Source organism: Panthera tigris, chromosome X, assembly GCF_018350195.1.
Source record: "Panthera tigris isolate Pti1 chromosome X, P.tigris_Pti1_mat1.1, whole genome shotgun sequence".
In the NCBI taxonomy this organism is placed as follows: Eukaryota; Metazoa; Chordata; class Mammalia; order Carnivora; family Felidae; genus Panthera; species Panthera tigris.
In genome coordinates this window covers 40725069-40738919 of record NC_056677.1, presented here as the reverse complement: position 1 = coordinate 40738919, position 13851 = coordinate 40725069, and the positions used below count along the sequence as shown (strand labels likewise).

The following is a 13851-nucleotide window of genomic DNA, read 5'->3' as shown; positions in this document are numbered from 1 at the left end:
CCCATTTCTCCTCAAACTTTAGCATCCACTGGTGGATAACTTGCCTGCAACAATTATTACTGTGGTGTTCTAATGGTGATTTTCTATGTCCCTCAGTCCTACGTTTATCGATTGGAACTGCTCTGTAAGAAAGATCTGTCCTTTCTTCCCCCTTATTTTTCAATTGTTTAGTTAGATCATTATAGACTTGTAAGTATTTCTTTATTCTTCCAGTTATAATCTAGTATTAGTGTTATTTATTTTGTTGCTCAAATTGTTTCACCTTTGATCACTAGGAGCTCTTTTGGGTTGCCTAGCATCTGTGCTCTTTTAATGCATCCCATCCTTTTTTGAGTATTTCCTTAATTCTTTACCTTACAACATGTTCCAGGCACGTTTGTATCTTCTAACTGCTTATAAAAGCTATTGATCTTATATGTTAACTTCACTGAATTCTTTTATTGCTTGCATTAGTCTTATCATTGATTTTCCTATGGTTTTCCGGATATATTATCATATCATCTGCAAACAGAATTTCGTATCTTCTTTACCTAGTCTTCTGTCTCTAATTGGTTTCTCTTGTTTAATGGAATTGGCAGATATTGCACTAACATTTGGAACAGTATTGGGGATAGTGGACACATCTGCCTTCTTCCTGAAATTGGGGGAAACGCATCTAGTGTTCTCTATCAACTAAGATACTAGGTTGAGGACCTAGTATATACACCTAGTATATGGTGTATATACATTGTATATATGTTAAATTATCTTACAGTTCCTTTTTTCTTGAATGTTTTCGGAGGCCTGGGTACTGAATTTTGTTAAAGGCTTCTTCAGTGAATATGAGAATAATTATATAATTACTTTCCTTATATATTAATATACTGTATGATAATATTGTATTTCTTAACACCAAACAAATTCTGCATTTCTGGAATGAATGTTATTTGGTCATGGTATACCTTCTTACTATGGTTTTGTATTCTGTCTTCCGTTATTTACTATTTCTGTATCATATTCATGAGTGATATTTATCTGAAGTTTTCTTTTTTAATTGCCTTTGTCTTTTAGGTTTAGGTATCAGTGTTATGCATGTTTCATAAAAAGAATTAGAACGTTTTCCTTCTGTTAACAATGCTCTAGAATAATCTGAGAATTACTGGGACTAACTGGTCCCTATGAAACCATCTGGACTTGGTGCTTTAAAAGCTTTTTTTTTAACGTTTATTTATTTTTGAGAGAGGGAGAGTGAGAGAGAGAGTAAGAGAGTGCGCGCAAGTGGGAGGGGGCAGAGATAGAGGGAGACAGAGAATCGGAAGGAGACTTCAGGCTCCGAGCTGTCAGCACAGAGCCCAACATGGGACTCAATCCCACGAACTGTGAGATCATGACCTGAGCCAAAGTTGGACGCTCAACCGACTGAGCCACCCAGGTGCCCCTGGACTTGGTGCTTTTATTGTGCAGTAGTTCCTAATAACGTACTCTACTTATTCTTTGGAAATTGATCACTTTAAGCTTTCTACTTAGTCTAATGGAGTCAAGTTTGGTAATCTGTATTTTCATAAGAGTTATCTATCTTATACAGTTTTTCAAATTTATTTCTGCAGAGGCTTGCAAAGTATAGGGAGGTCTACTTTGGACAGAAGTGTGGGATCATAAAAATGATGGTGCATATAGAAACTGTGAAAAGCAATATTAACAATTAATGGGGTAATTATGATTTTTCTATGCACTTTAAACATTTTGGTCAACATATTAGAAACTCTCTTATTGTTGGCCAGAAGTGTATATAAAAAATGAAAAATATAATATTTATTTAGTATACTGTAATTAAACAATGGAAACATTGAGAACTTAAGTTAATATTTATTTGAAGATTTATCAAGAGTGGGTGGAACAATGCTCACCTTTTTCTGATCATAAATTTAAGATATGGAACAAACATCTGAGATGGAATGTTTTCAACTAATCATTATTTTTAAAAATCTATGATTTCAGGGGCGCCTGGGTGGCTCAGTCGGTTAACCGTCCGACTTCAACTCAGGTCATGATCTCACGGTTCGTGGGTTCGAGCTCTGCATTGGGCTGTGTTCTGACAGCACAGAGCCTGGAGCCAGTTTTGGATTCTGTATCTCTCTCTCTCTCTCTGCTCTCCCTCCCTTGCTTGTGCTCTCTCTCTCTCCCAAAAATAAATAAACATTAAAAAATTAAAAAAATCTATGATTTTGGTTTGTATTTCCCCTTTCACCCAAGAGTTGTTTAATAGGTTTTAAAGTTTCCATAGGAAAGGACCTTCCTGTTTTTGTTAGTAATTTCTGATTTTACTGCGTTGTGACCAGAATTTTTGTTTACATCATGTCTACATAATGGAAATGTTTTTCCTTGTGACTTAATATTTGATCACTCTGTAAGTGTACCACAGACATTTGAGAAGGTGTATTGTCTATTATCTCTAATATCAAGAGTTAGAGTTTGATAGATATTAATCAGATGTACCTTACTGCTTAAGTTGTTTAGATCTTCTATCTCCTCACTTATTTTTTTGTTCACTTAATCTGAGACTGAGAGAAGTGTATGAAAGCCCCCTATGGTTGGTGTGTTTCCACCTACGTCTCCTTGACTCTTCTATAGTTTTTGCTCCAGAAAGGTGGTTGCTGGGTTATTCAGTGCACAAATACTCTAAAGTATTACATCTTCATGGTAAGTTGTAGCTTTTAACATTAAAAAGTCTTCTTTGGGGCACCTGGGTGGCTCAGTCGGTTGAGCGTCCGATTTTGGCTCAGATCATGATCTCACGGTTCGCGAGTTCGAACCCAACGTCAGGCTCTGTGCTGACAGCTCAGAGCCCGGAACCCACTTAGGATTCTGTGTCTCCCTCTCTCTCTGCCCCTCCCCCACTCACACTCTATCTCTATCAAAAATAAACAGACTCAAAGAATGTTAAAAAGTCTTCTTTGTTTTGGGGGCTTGATTTCTACTTTGTCTACTATCAGGCTCACTCCTCCTCCTACCGTCCTCCTGGTATACCTTTGTCCATCTCTACTTTTAGCCTTTCTGAGTAGGTGTTTTAGGTATATTTTTGTATACAGCATATAGTTGCGTCTTGTTTTGTGAGCCAAAATAATATTTTTCTTTAATAGCTGTTAAGCCCATTCATATTTACTGGCATGACTCAGATGTTTGGTCTCAACTGTCATATTTGATAATTACATGTGTTATATTTCCTTGTGCATCTTTCTCTACCAGATGCGTATTCTTTGCTCTTTTAATTACAGTATTTTTTTTTTTGCATTTAAGGTTCATATTTTTATTCTATTTGTTATCTTTGTACTTAGATCTTTAAAAAATGCCCTTAGTTTCATTGTCTTTTTTAACCTTTTACTATCTGGTTTATCAGTTTTTATTGCACTCAGTGAACACCTCAGAGGTGAGGAGGATAGGAATGAAATGTCTACTGTGGCAGCCAAGAGGATCCCAGCACGAGCCTTAACCTGATCCCTGGCAAGGGAGCCCTAGCTGCGTGATAATTTCAAAGGACTGAGATAGAGGATGATCATATGAGTACAGCTACAACTTGGACTCAGGGAAACAAAGAGATTCTTCATAGCTCATTTTCTGTACCCTAAGTACAATTAGGCACTGACAATATGGGAACCATGATCCATCTAAAGTTTGATGTACTGTCATCCTCTGGTTGAAAGGGTCTCTGGGTGACTAAGGGGCACAGAAATATGCTTACCAGCCTGGAAACATAACTTAAATGGCCGTGGAAGCCTAAGCTTTGTGATTCTGCCTTTTCAACAACAGAAAAAAGCATGCCATGGGATCGTAAGCTAAGCTGGCAACGATTTCAGTGATGAAGGCCCAGTTGAGGTCTAAGCAATGAGGGAATATACTTTTACATAAAAGTATACATACACTGGTCTATACGTCATCTACTAATTTCTAATTCTAAAAATATTCAACCAACCACTGGCAGGCTGAAGGTAAACATGTGCAAATTTCTGGAAGGTCAAAGGAAAAACATGCTATCAATCAAACATTTTAGCCTTTATTTATTAAAAAAAAATTTTTTTTTTCAACGTTTTTTATTTATTTTTGGGACAGAGAGAGACAGAGCATGAACGGGGGAGGGGCAGAGAGAGAGGGAGACACAGAATCAGAAACAGGCTCCAGGCTCCGAGCCATCAGCCCAGAGCCTGATGCGGAGCTCGAACTCACAGACCGCGAGATCGTGACCTGGCTGAAGTCGGACGCTTAACCGACTGCGCCACCCAGGCGCCCCCATTTTAGCCTTTAATGCTAATAAAGGTTCTCTGAGGAGAAGCGCTGTTCAAATTCTGTGTGACGTGAAGTAGAGGCACAGAGCGTGATCTAATAAAGCAGTTAATTCTCTGTTGGTGCACTTCTGCTTAAACTGACAACATTTCAGAGTATAGGACTGAATTATCACATAATCAAATGATGCCATTTAAACGAATAAAGACTCATTCCATTTGCTACTTTACAGGGAGAACCCTGCAAACGCCTGTTGCTTTCACTTAGGGATGATTTAGAATTAATATGCTCTGAGCAAAGTAGAGAAGGAAACCAACCTTAAACTTCATGCTAGTGGCCAGGTGGCAACAAAATGACCTACCTACCAAGAATCTTAGCCAATTAAAGATAATTGGGTGCTGTGCAGGGAGAAAGCTGTCTACAGGAAAAAAAAAAAAAACTGGTGGTTTATTACAAAGTTCTTTGTATAAGGGGGTAAGAGAGGATCACAGACATATCCATTTAGCGTGTTCTGCATAGAGCTTAGTGTTCTGCATGGCTAGGGGGAAAATCTCAATCACCATTTTCCTGAACACTGATCCATTTCTATAAATGACTACAGAGCCTTTAATGAGCCAGTGGTTAAGGAGCGGTGACAATTTACAATTGTGCTAATAAACTACTGTCTTTGGGAGAGAGTGTGCTGTGGGAAATCCTATGTTAGATCTGGAAAGAATACTAAACCTAAGTATTTTCAACCTCCTAAAATATTTCATTGTTTTCCATGTGATACACTTCGCAAAATAAATTAACTGATTTGCAAATCATGCTTCGGACTTAATATATGTCACACCATCTAACCATATAGCTTAAGCTGTATCTTTACACTTGATGTAACTGCTTATGAACATCTGTCCTGTATAGTTTCCTAAGTAGCCTGGAAACATATTGTAGTGGGATGAGTGGTGGCCCCCCAAAAGATATGCCTACATTCTAATTTCTGGAACCTGTGAATATTAGCTTATTTGGAAAAGGGATCTTTGCGGACATAAATAATTTAAGGACTCTGAGATGAAGAGGTCATTCCAGAATTTTTGGGTGGGCTCTAAATCCAATGACAAGTGTTCTTACGAGAGAAAGGCAGAGACAGATTTAAGACAGAACAGGAGGAAGCAGTGTGACCAGGAAGGCAGAGTTTGGAGTGACTCACTGATCCACAAGTCAATAAATGCTGATAGTCATCAGAACCTAGAAGTGGCAAAGGATGGAATCTCCCCTAATAGCCTGGCCAATTTTGGACTTCTGGCCTCAGAACTGTGAGACAATAAATTCCAGTTGTTTTAAGCCACCCAGTTTGTGGTGATTTGTTACAGCAGCCCCAGGAAACTAATACACATGTTTACCAAACAGAAAAAGTAACTTGAAGACTTTAGACAAAGCGATATAAAAGCAGAGGCCAGCGAAATCTGGCCCTTGTCCACGGCTTCAGAAATACCAAACCTCCAGGGAACAGACATTCTGTGAAGTCTGGAAACCTGACTGCAGGAACACCAATCAATTCATACCTATCTTCCTTAAGCAAATGAAGGCTGAATCTAATGACTATTATAATTTTCCTTTCACTTTTAGAGAAAAATAGCAGACTTATATGATAAGCCTGATTTCAATTTTATAAGCTAGCCAGATTAAATGGCATCAGACCCAAGGTTTCCAGAGAAGCATTTTTACTTAAGGCAGAGTGCAAGAGTCTGCTTTATCTTGCTGTAGAAATATCCCAAGCATGAGGCAGAACATAAAATGCCGAAGAAGGGATAGGAATGCAAGTTCAGTACTTAGGAAGATATCTGCAAAGTGATATGAAATTTATTTACCAAACTGGTCTCATGAATCTGCTTTTGATAAGAAAAGGAATTTTTTTAATGAATACAGGCAAACAAAACAGCTTTAGCGTATCCTGGGTAGAGGTGTGCGTTTTATACACACACAGAGGCACACGCATATACACGTATTTGTATGTACTTTCATAAAGAAACAATAAAAGGATAAATGAAAAGCTTTTTTAAAAAAATGGTTAATTCTCAGGAGGGGGGAGAAAATAGGGATGAGAAACAGACCAAAGCTGGACCTCTCTGAACGTATTTTAGGTCACAGTTGGATATCTGAACCAGGCAAATGTTTTATATAGTCAAAAATGAAATTAAAAGTCTTCAAAGAATGGAATATGGGGGTGTCTGGGTGGTTCAGTCAGTTAAGCATTCGACTTGATTTTGGCTCAGGTCACGATCTCACGGTTCATGAGACTGAGCCCCGCGTCCAGCTCTGTGCTGACTGTGCGGAGCCTGCTTGGCATTCTCTCTCTCCCTCTCAAAAAAAAAAAAAAAAAAAGTTTAAAGAAAGTAAGATGGGACCAGGAACAGTCTACCCAGACTGGTCTACTGGATTCACCAACTGATTTGGGACAAGTTATTTAAATTCTGGGCCTCAGTTCACTCATCTCTAAAATGGGGATAATAAAAACACCTTGTAATAAGAACACTTGTTATAAGAAGTAAATGGATGAGTTTACGTAAAGGGCTTAGCGTGTTACTGGACTCATGATAATTGCTAAACAAAGTCTAGCTGCGGTTATTATTCTATTATCATCATCACAGTCTCAGCTTTGCTTCCAAAAGCAGAAAGAAGTATGTAGCTGAGTTCTCCTATCTATCTAGTTCATAAAGTAATCATCGATGGGATAAAGGAGATGAGAGTTCACAGCTCAACTAAAACGTGCATGGTTTGGCTCCCAAAGACAGGATTCCCAAGCAAGAGGCCCATCAAAAACTTCAGAAAACACTCTACGGGCCACAAGGTAACACAGAAACTTCACAAAATACAACCTGGCGTTTGATGCCAAATGAAAGATTATGAATGAAGGAACTAGATGCTGACACTGACCTAGGTAATGAAGTTGAGAAGTTTTAGAAGTTCTTAATTGTATGCCTGTTTTATATGCACTGGTAGTTTCCCCAAAAGTGCCTGAGACAAAAAACCTTTGTACTTACCAGATATCTACTCATTTATGGTCAAAGAGGGGATTCACGGGCTAACATACAGCCCCAGCAGCTAGGCCAAGTCTAACAGGGCATGTACATCTTGGCCTCTCGGATGCTTGCAGAAACAAAGGAGGCCTCACTATGAATTCAATTAGAATATCAATGCTTAACCTGCCACAGCCACAAAATGAAAATGTCCTTCATGGACAGCTCTGGCTTTTACTGCTCTCATTAACATCTCTCAGCGGGCAGTTTCTTAAAGCACAGCCAGTCTGAACATTTCGGTGACATTTTTTAGAGGAAAAGCCAAAAAAACATTTACTTCCTGTATGACACAAACGGGAAAACTGCCTGGTCCATGTGAATGTAGCAAAGAAACGGACCAGTTGTGATTCATAGTCACTGAAATCTGAAACTATACATAAATGACCACAAACAGATGAGACCCCCCAACAGCGCGTGGTTAACTGTATTTAATCAAAAGGAGTTAACTGTAAGGGATTTTCTTAGAATTATACAATCTTAGGGTGAAAAAAAAGATGTGTAGGTCATCTAAAAGAATCGACCACTTGAGGCAGAGAAAACCTGGTAAAGAATCCAAGCTCTCGTTCTTATATGATGATGAAGTAGCCTGTACTGTTCAAGACACTGTGTCCCATGCTAGTTTTTCCAATGGAGCAAAGCTTATTCAATTTCTAAGTTGAAAACTTTAAAGACCATGTAAATAGTTCTTCACAGAAATGTTTTTTAAATAGTTTAAAATACTTCTCCGTTTTCTTATAAAGAACAAACAGGACATTTTGATGGCTTGGGGTTGACATCAACGGAAACATCGATTACCATAAAGCGAAGTGCTTTGGGGCAGCTCAGGAAGGTCTGATCACTCCCCTCGCCCACTGCCAAACAGGGGTGTATGCATCCTGGTAATGGACGCGGGGGAGCAACTGAGTCTGGGTTGGAGACCGGGGCCACCTGCACACACAAGATGACATCTGAGATTTACTCTGCAAGTGTTTCTCCCATCCCTCACTATCCCTTTCTTGTACAGTAAGTGTGTATTTGCAAGCTTGGTAGTTTTTGTCTCCTGTGGGTCAGAAAACCAAAGAATCAAGCATGTTAGAAATACAGGTAAAGGGGTGTAAACAGGCTCTATTTGAGGGTATTGCAGTGTTCTCTGCGGAGTTAAAATATGCGAGCTTTCGCTCTGTTGCTATGAAAGTCCTGGACACACAAATGAGACTCCAGAGCTACAGATGATATGCTATCAATCCTTTAAGATAGGTTGACATGTTTTATAGACCAGACAGACTAATATATGTAAAAATATCCTGGCTTTTGAGAAAGAAGACTTTTTAATACATTCAAATTAGTCATCTGGTACAACGTGCTCTTTCTATAACAACTGGCTTTTTGTTTATTTTTTATTTATTTTTTTAAAAGTTTATTTAGTTTTTGAGAGAGAGACAGCACAAGTGGGGAAGGGGCAGAGACAGAGAGGAAGAGAGAGAGAATCCTAAGCAGGCTCCATGCTGCCAACACAGAACCGGAGCAGGGCTTGAACTCATAAAAATGTGAGATCATGACCTGCGTCGAAACCAAGAGTCCGATGCGTAACCGACTGGGCCATCCAGGCGCCCCAAAGCTGGCTTTTTAAAAACACCTTTAAGAGTACAGGCCCTTTTGAGAATCAGATGAAGGCTACTAGCACGCACGTGCACGTGTGCGTGTGCGCACACACACATACACACACACACACACACTAAAAACATACCCTTAAAAATCTGCATACAAGTTGCAGAAGTTACCAAAGAAAGCCCCCGAACCATACGTTCACACACCCCTAGGAAACTCTTCTCTAGAGGATAAACCAGGGGTGGTCATACACCAGAATCTCACTGAAGCACTAAGCATCAAAGAAAATATGTATCTATTAATGCAGCCAATTAAGCCCCAGTGAAAACAATCATTTTTACTGCATTTCAATGACAAACTCCCATTACAAACATAAGGCTTCAGTCAGAAAAAAAGAAACTCCCATCCTCACAAGGAGAAAAAGGCAAGACAGGCAGCAAATTAACGATTTTTTTTGGTAAGTCCCCTAGAGAAATGAGTCACAGGACAAATGGCCAACTCAAGGAAGGATGGGTATGCCTGCAGGGAGACACAGGACAGGAGCATTTGCTTCCCTGGGGCAGAAGCCACAGCAGAAACATTTAACCCAGAAATTTTGACGAACTGCTGTGAGCAAAGTGGGGACAACCAAGAGAGAATGAAGTTCCTGGGGGCTATAGTCATGGGGGGGGGGTTCCAACCCTCTTGTAAGCTTTTTTCCCTAGAAACCCAACTAGGCTCTCACAGGGAGGATGGTGGGAAACCTGGAGAAAGCTCCCCCAGTGGTGCTGTCTAGGTCCCTGGTGCTCTGTGTCCTGGCTCCCTTGCTGAACAAAAAGTTTCACCTGCAGGGGAAGGATATCAGGTGATGGCACTGATGTAATTTCACTAGTGCCAGGGGGAAGGGAAAAGCATCCAACCTCAGCCTACAACGTAGGGGGCGGGGGAAAGAAGCCTTCATCTAGAGGAGGGAGAATTCTAAGGACAGAGACAGAATTCCAGAGGCTACCTGCTACAGGCAGACAGGGGAACAGGAGGCAAGGGCAAAAAAAAAAAAAAGGCTCTACCCCTAAAGTACGCTTCCCCCATCTCACCCCAGAAACGGGACCGCTACCCATTTCAAAGACTGAGATATAATCAGAAGGTTAGAGAACAATGTCTCTCCCCAGTACTCTACCACCATGCTTGAGCCTCCAGCGATAATAACAGTGGCTTATGCTGGGAGAGCTGTAAAAGACAGAATCTCTCGGAGGATGAGCACAGACAGAAGACTGTAATCCAAGACAAGAGACAAAAACAAAGTCACCAGAAGAATTAGAGAAGTCTCTGGTGCCCACAGCAATAACAAATTTCAAACACTCTCTTACACTGGCGCCGTCCCCAGCATCCACTGGTAATGCAGTACCCCTGACCACCACCACTCGCCCTGCTATCAGTAGAGGCAACAAGGTAGGGATTTCCACCCCCACCAGGTTGTAGGGAGACACGTGTCCCCTGTTCCAGAGAGATAACAGAACCATCTTCCTAGAGAGATAACAGAAGATAGAAGTCTAGAAATTCTGAAACTGGTGGTAGAGTCAGCACCCCACTTCCCCACTGGCCTGGTTACTATGGAGGCCTGCTAAAACAGATTTAAATAAGACTTACTGTCTGATAATGTAATACCAAAAAAGTCCAGAATACAAAAGAAAATCACTCATCATACTAAGAACTAGGAATGAGAAGAGACAATCAACAGACACCAATACCGAGATGACACAGAAGCTGGAATCGTCGATGAGGAGTTTAAAGCAGCCATCATAAAAATGCTTCAGTGAGAAATTAAACAAACACTTTTGAAACAAACTGAAAGTTTCAGCAGAGAAATGGAGGATGTAAAGAATGACCAAATAAAAAATTTGAAATGGAATAACACAATAACTGAAATAACAATCTCATGAGAGGCTCAATAGAAGAATGGAATTCACAGAACAAAAACAATCAGTGAACAAGAGAAATTACCCAATCTGATCAAAAGAAAGAATATATACTGAAAAAAAGAAAAGAGTCTGAGGGACCTGGGGGGAAATTACAAAAGATCTAACATTCACGCAGTTGAAGACCCAAAAGAAGAGGAGAAAGCAGACAGAGCTGAAAAAAATAGATGGAGAAAAAATGGCTGAAAATTGCCTCAAACTGGCATAAACATAGACATATGTTTATAGACATATAAAGAAGACATAAACTTAGATTCAAGACGGTGATCAAACTCCAAACAGGATAAACCAAAAGAAATCCATGTCCCGGCACATCATAATCCAACTTTGGGAATAAAGACAAAGAACAGTCTTGAAAGCAACTGGAAAGGAAATGACTGATTACCTGCAGGGGGCAACTATTTGAATGAGAACAGATTTCTCACCAGAAACCAGGGAGGCCACAAAGAAGCAGCACATTTTTCAAGTGCAGAAAGGAAAGTACTGTCAAACCAGAATTCTATATCAAGTGAATAGATCTTTCAGGAATGAAGGTGAAACCAAGATATTCTCAGATTAAGGAAAACCAGGAGACGTGATCCTGACCCTAAAAGAATGGCTAAAGGAAGTTCTTCAAACAGAAAGGAAATGAACAAAGGGAAAGTTGGGACATCAGGAAAAAGGAAGAACAAGAGTAAAAATACAGGTAAATATAATAGATTATCCTCCTCTTGAGTTTTATAAATGATGTTCGTTGGATGAAGCAAATATTATGACACTGCCTAGTACGGTTCTCAAAGTATGTAGAGAAAATATTTAAGACAATTATATTATAAAGGTGGGGGTGGATAAATGAACCTAGATGGTGGTAAGGTTCCTTTTCTGTTTTCCTTTTTAAGAAGGCTCCACACCCAATGTGGTGCTTGAACTCATGATCCTGAGATCAAGAGTTACATGCTCTACCAACAGAGCCAGCCAGGTGCCCCAGTGCTTAAGTTTTCTGTATTTCATTTGAAGTGATAAAATGGCGAGACCACGTTGAAAAGGTTTTCCTTTTTAAAGGTTGCTTCCCGAGAGCAACCACTAAAAATCTACACAAAGATATACACTCAAAACCACTACAGAAAAATCAACATGGAATTCAAAAAAATGTTCAAGTAATCCACAGGAAGACAGAAAATAAAACAGAGGAACCAAAAAACAGACAGAACAAATAGAGGGGCACCTGGGTGGCTCAGTCGAGCGTCCGACTTTGGCTCAGGTCATTATCTCATGGTCTGTGAGGTTGAGCCTCTCATCAGGGTAGAGCCCACTTTTGATCCTCTGCCCCCCTCTCTCTTTGCCCCTCCCCCATTAATGCAAGCTCTCTCGCTCTCAAAAATAAATAAACATTAACAAAAATTTACACAAAGGGGTGCCTGGGTGGCTCAGTCGGTTAAGCATCCAACTTTGGCTTGGGTCATGATCTCCCAGTTTGTTGAGTTTGAGCCCTGGTCGGGCTCTGTGATGACAGCTCAGAGCCTGGAGCCTGCTTAGGATTCTGTGTCTCCCTCTCTCTCTTCTCTTCCCCTGCTCACGCTCTCTTTCTCTCAAAAATAAATATTTAAAAAATTCAAATATTAAAAAAATCTACACAAAGATATACACTCAAAACCACTATGGAAAAATCAACATGGAATTCAAAAAAATATTCAAGTAATCCACAGGAAGACAAAAAACAGAGAGAACAAATAGAAAACAAACAACAAAATGGCAGACTTAAACTAAATCATACCAAAAGTTACACTAAAATTATATTAAGTGGCCTATATATTCCAATTAAGAGACAGAGATTGAAAGAGTGGATTAAAAAATGACCCAACTAATACAAGAGTACTGATGCATAGGGGCACTTGTACCCCAATGTTTATAGCAGCACTCTCAACAATAGCCAAATTATGGAAAGAGCCTAAATGTCCATCAACTGATGAATGGATAAACAAATTGTGGTTTATATACACAATGGAGTACTACGCGGCAATGAGAAAGAATGAAATATGGCCCTGTGTAGCAACATGGATGGAACTGGAGAGTGTGATGCTAAGTGAAATAAGCCATACAGAGAAAGACAGATACCATATGGTTTCACTCTTATGTGGATCAAGGAAAAAAAAAAAAAGAGGTTAGAGTAGAAGAGAGCCAAAGCATAAGAGACTCTTAAAAACTGAGAACAAACTGAGGGTTGATGGGGGGTGGGAGGGAGGGGAGGGTGGGTGATGGGTATTGAGGAGGGCACCTTTTGGGATGAGCACTGGGTGTTGTATGGAAACCAATTTGACAATAAACTTCATATACTGAAAAAAATAAATAAAAATAAAAAATGACCCAACTATACATCATCTATAAGAAACTCACTTCAAATATAATCATATGTAGAAGTTACAAGTAAAAGGATGGAAAGACATACAATGTAAACATGAATCAAAAGAAAGCCAAAAACTATATTAATATAGATAGTGCAGACTCCAGAGCAAACAAAATTATCAAAGACAAAGAGGGACATTAAGTGATGCTAAATTTACCAAGAGATGGCAGTCCTAAATATGAATACACCTAACAAAAGAGCTTCAAAATATATGAAGCAAAACTGACAGAACGGAGAGGAGAAATACACAAATCCATAATTACAGTTGGAGACTCCTACAACCCTCTCTAAACAATAGATAAAACTACTAGGCAGAATATCGGTGAGGATAGAGAAGAACACTGACATCCAGTAGGACTCAACAACAGCACGACAAACAGCATGCAAGTACCCATGAAACATTTACCAAGATAAACCATATCCTTAGCCTTAAGACCAACTTTGACAAATGTAAAAGAAGTAAAACTGTACAGATTATGTTCTCCATCAAAAATGGACTCAAACTAGACATCAATTAACAGAAAGATAGCAGGAAAGTCTCCAAATGCTTGGAAATTAAACAGCATACTTCTAAATAAGCCATGGGTCAAAGAGGAAGTCTCAAGGAAAA

The 13851-nt window shown here is 39.5% G+C and overlaps 1 protein-coding gene across 7 annotated transcripts in view; it reads right to left on the bottom strand.

Moving 5' to 3' along the window:
* The window catches only part of JADE3 (jade family PHD finger 3), a 134303-nt gene that overhangs the window by 46830 nt on the left and 73622 nt on the right, over positions 1-13851 (bottom strand). The gene's annotated exons all lie outside the window — the stretch shown is intronic.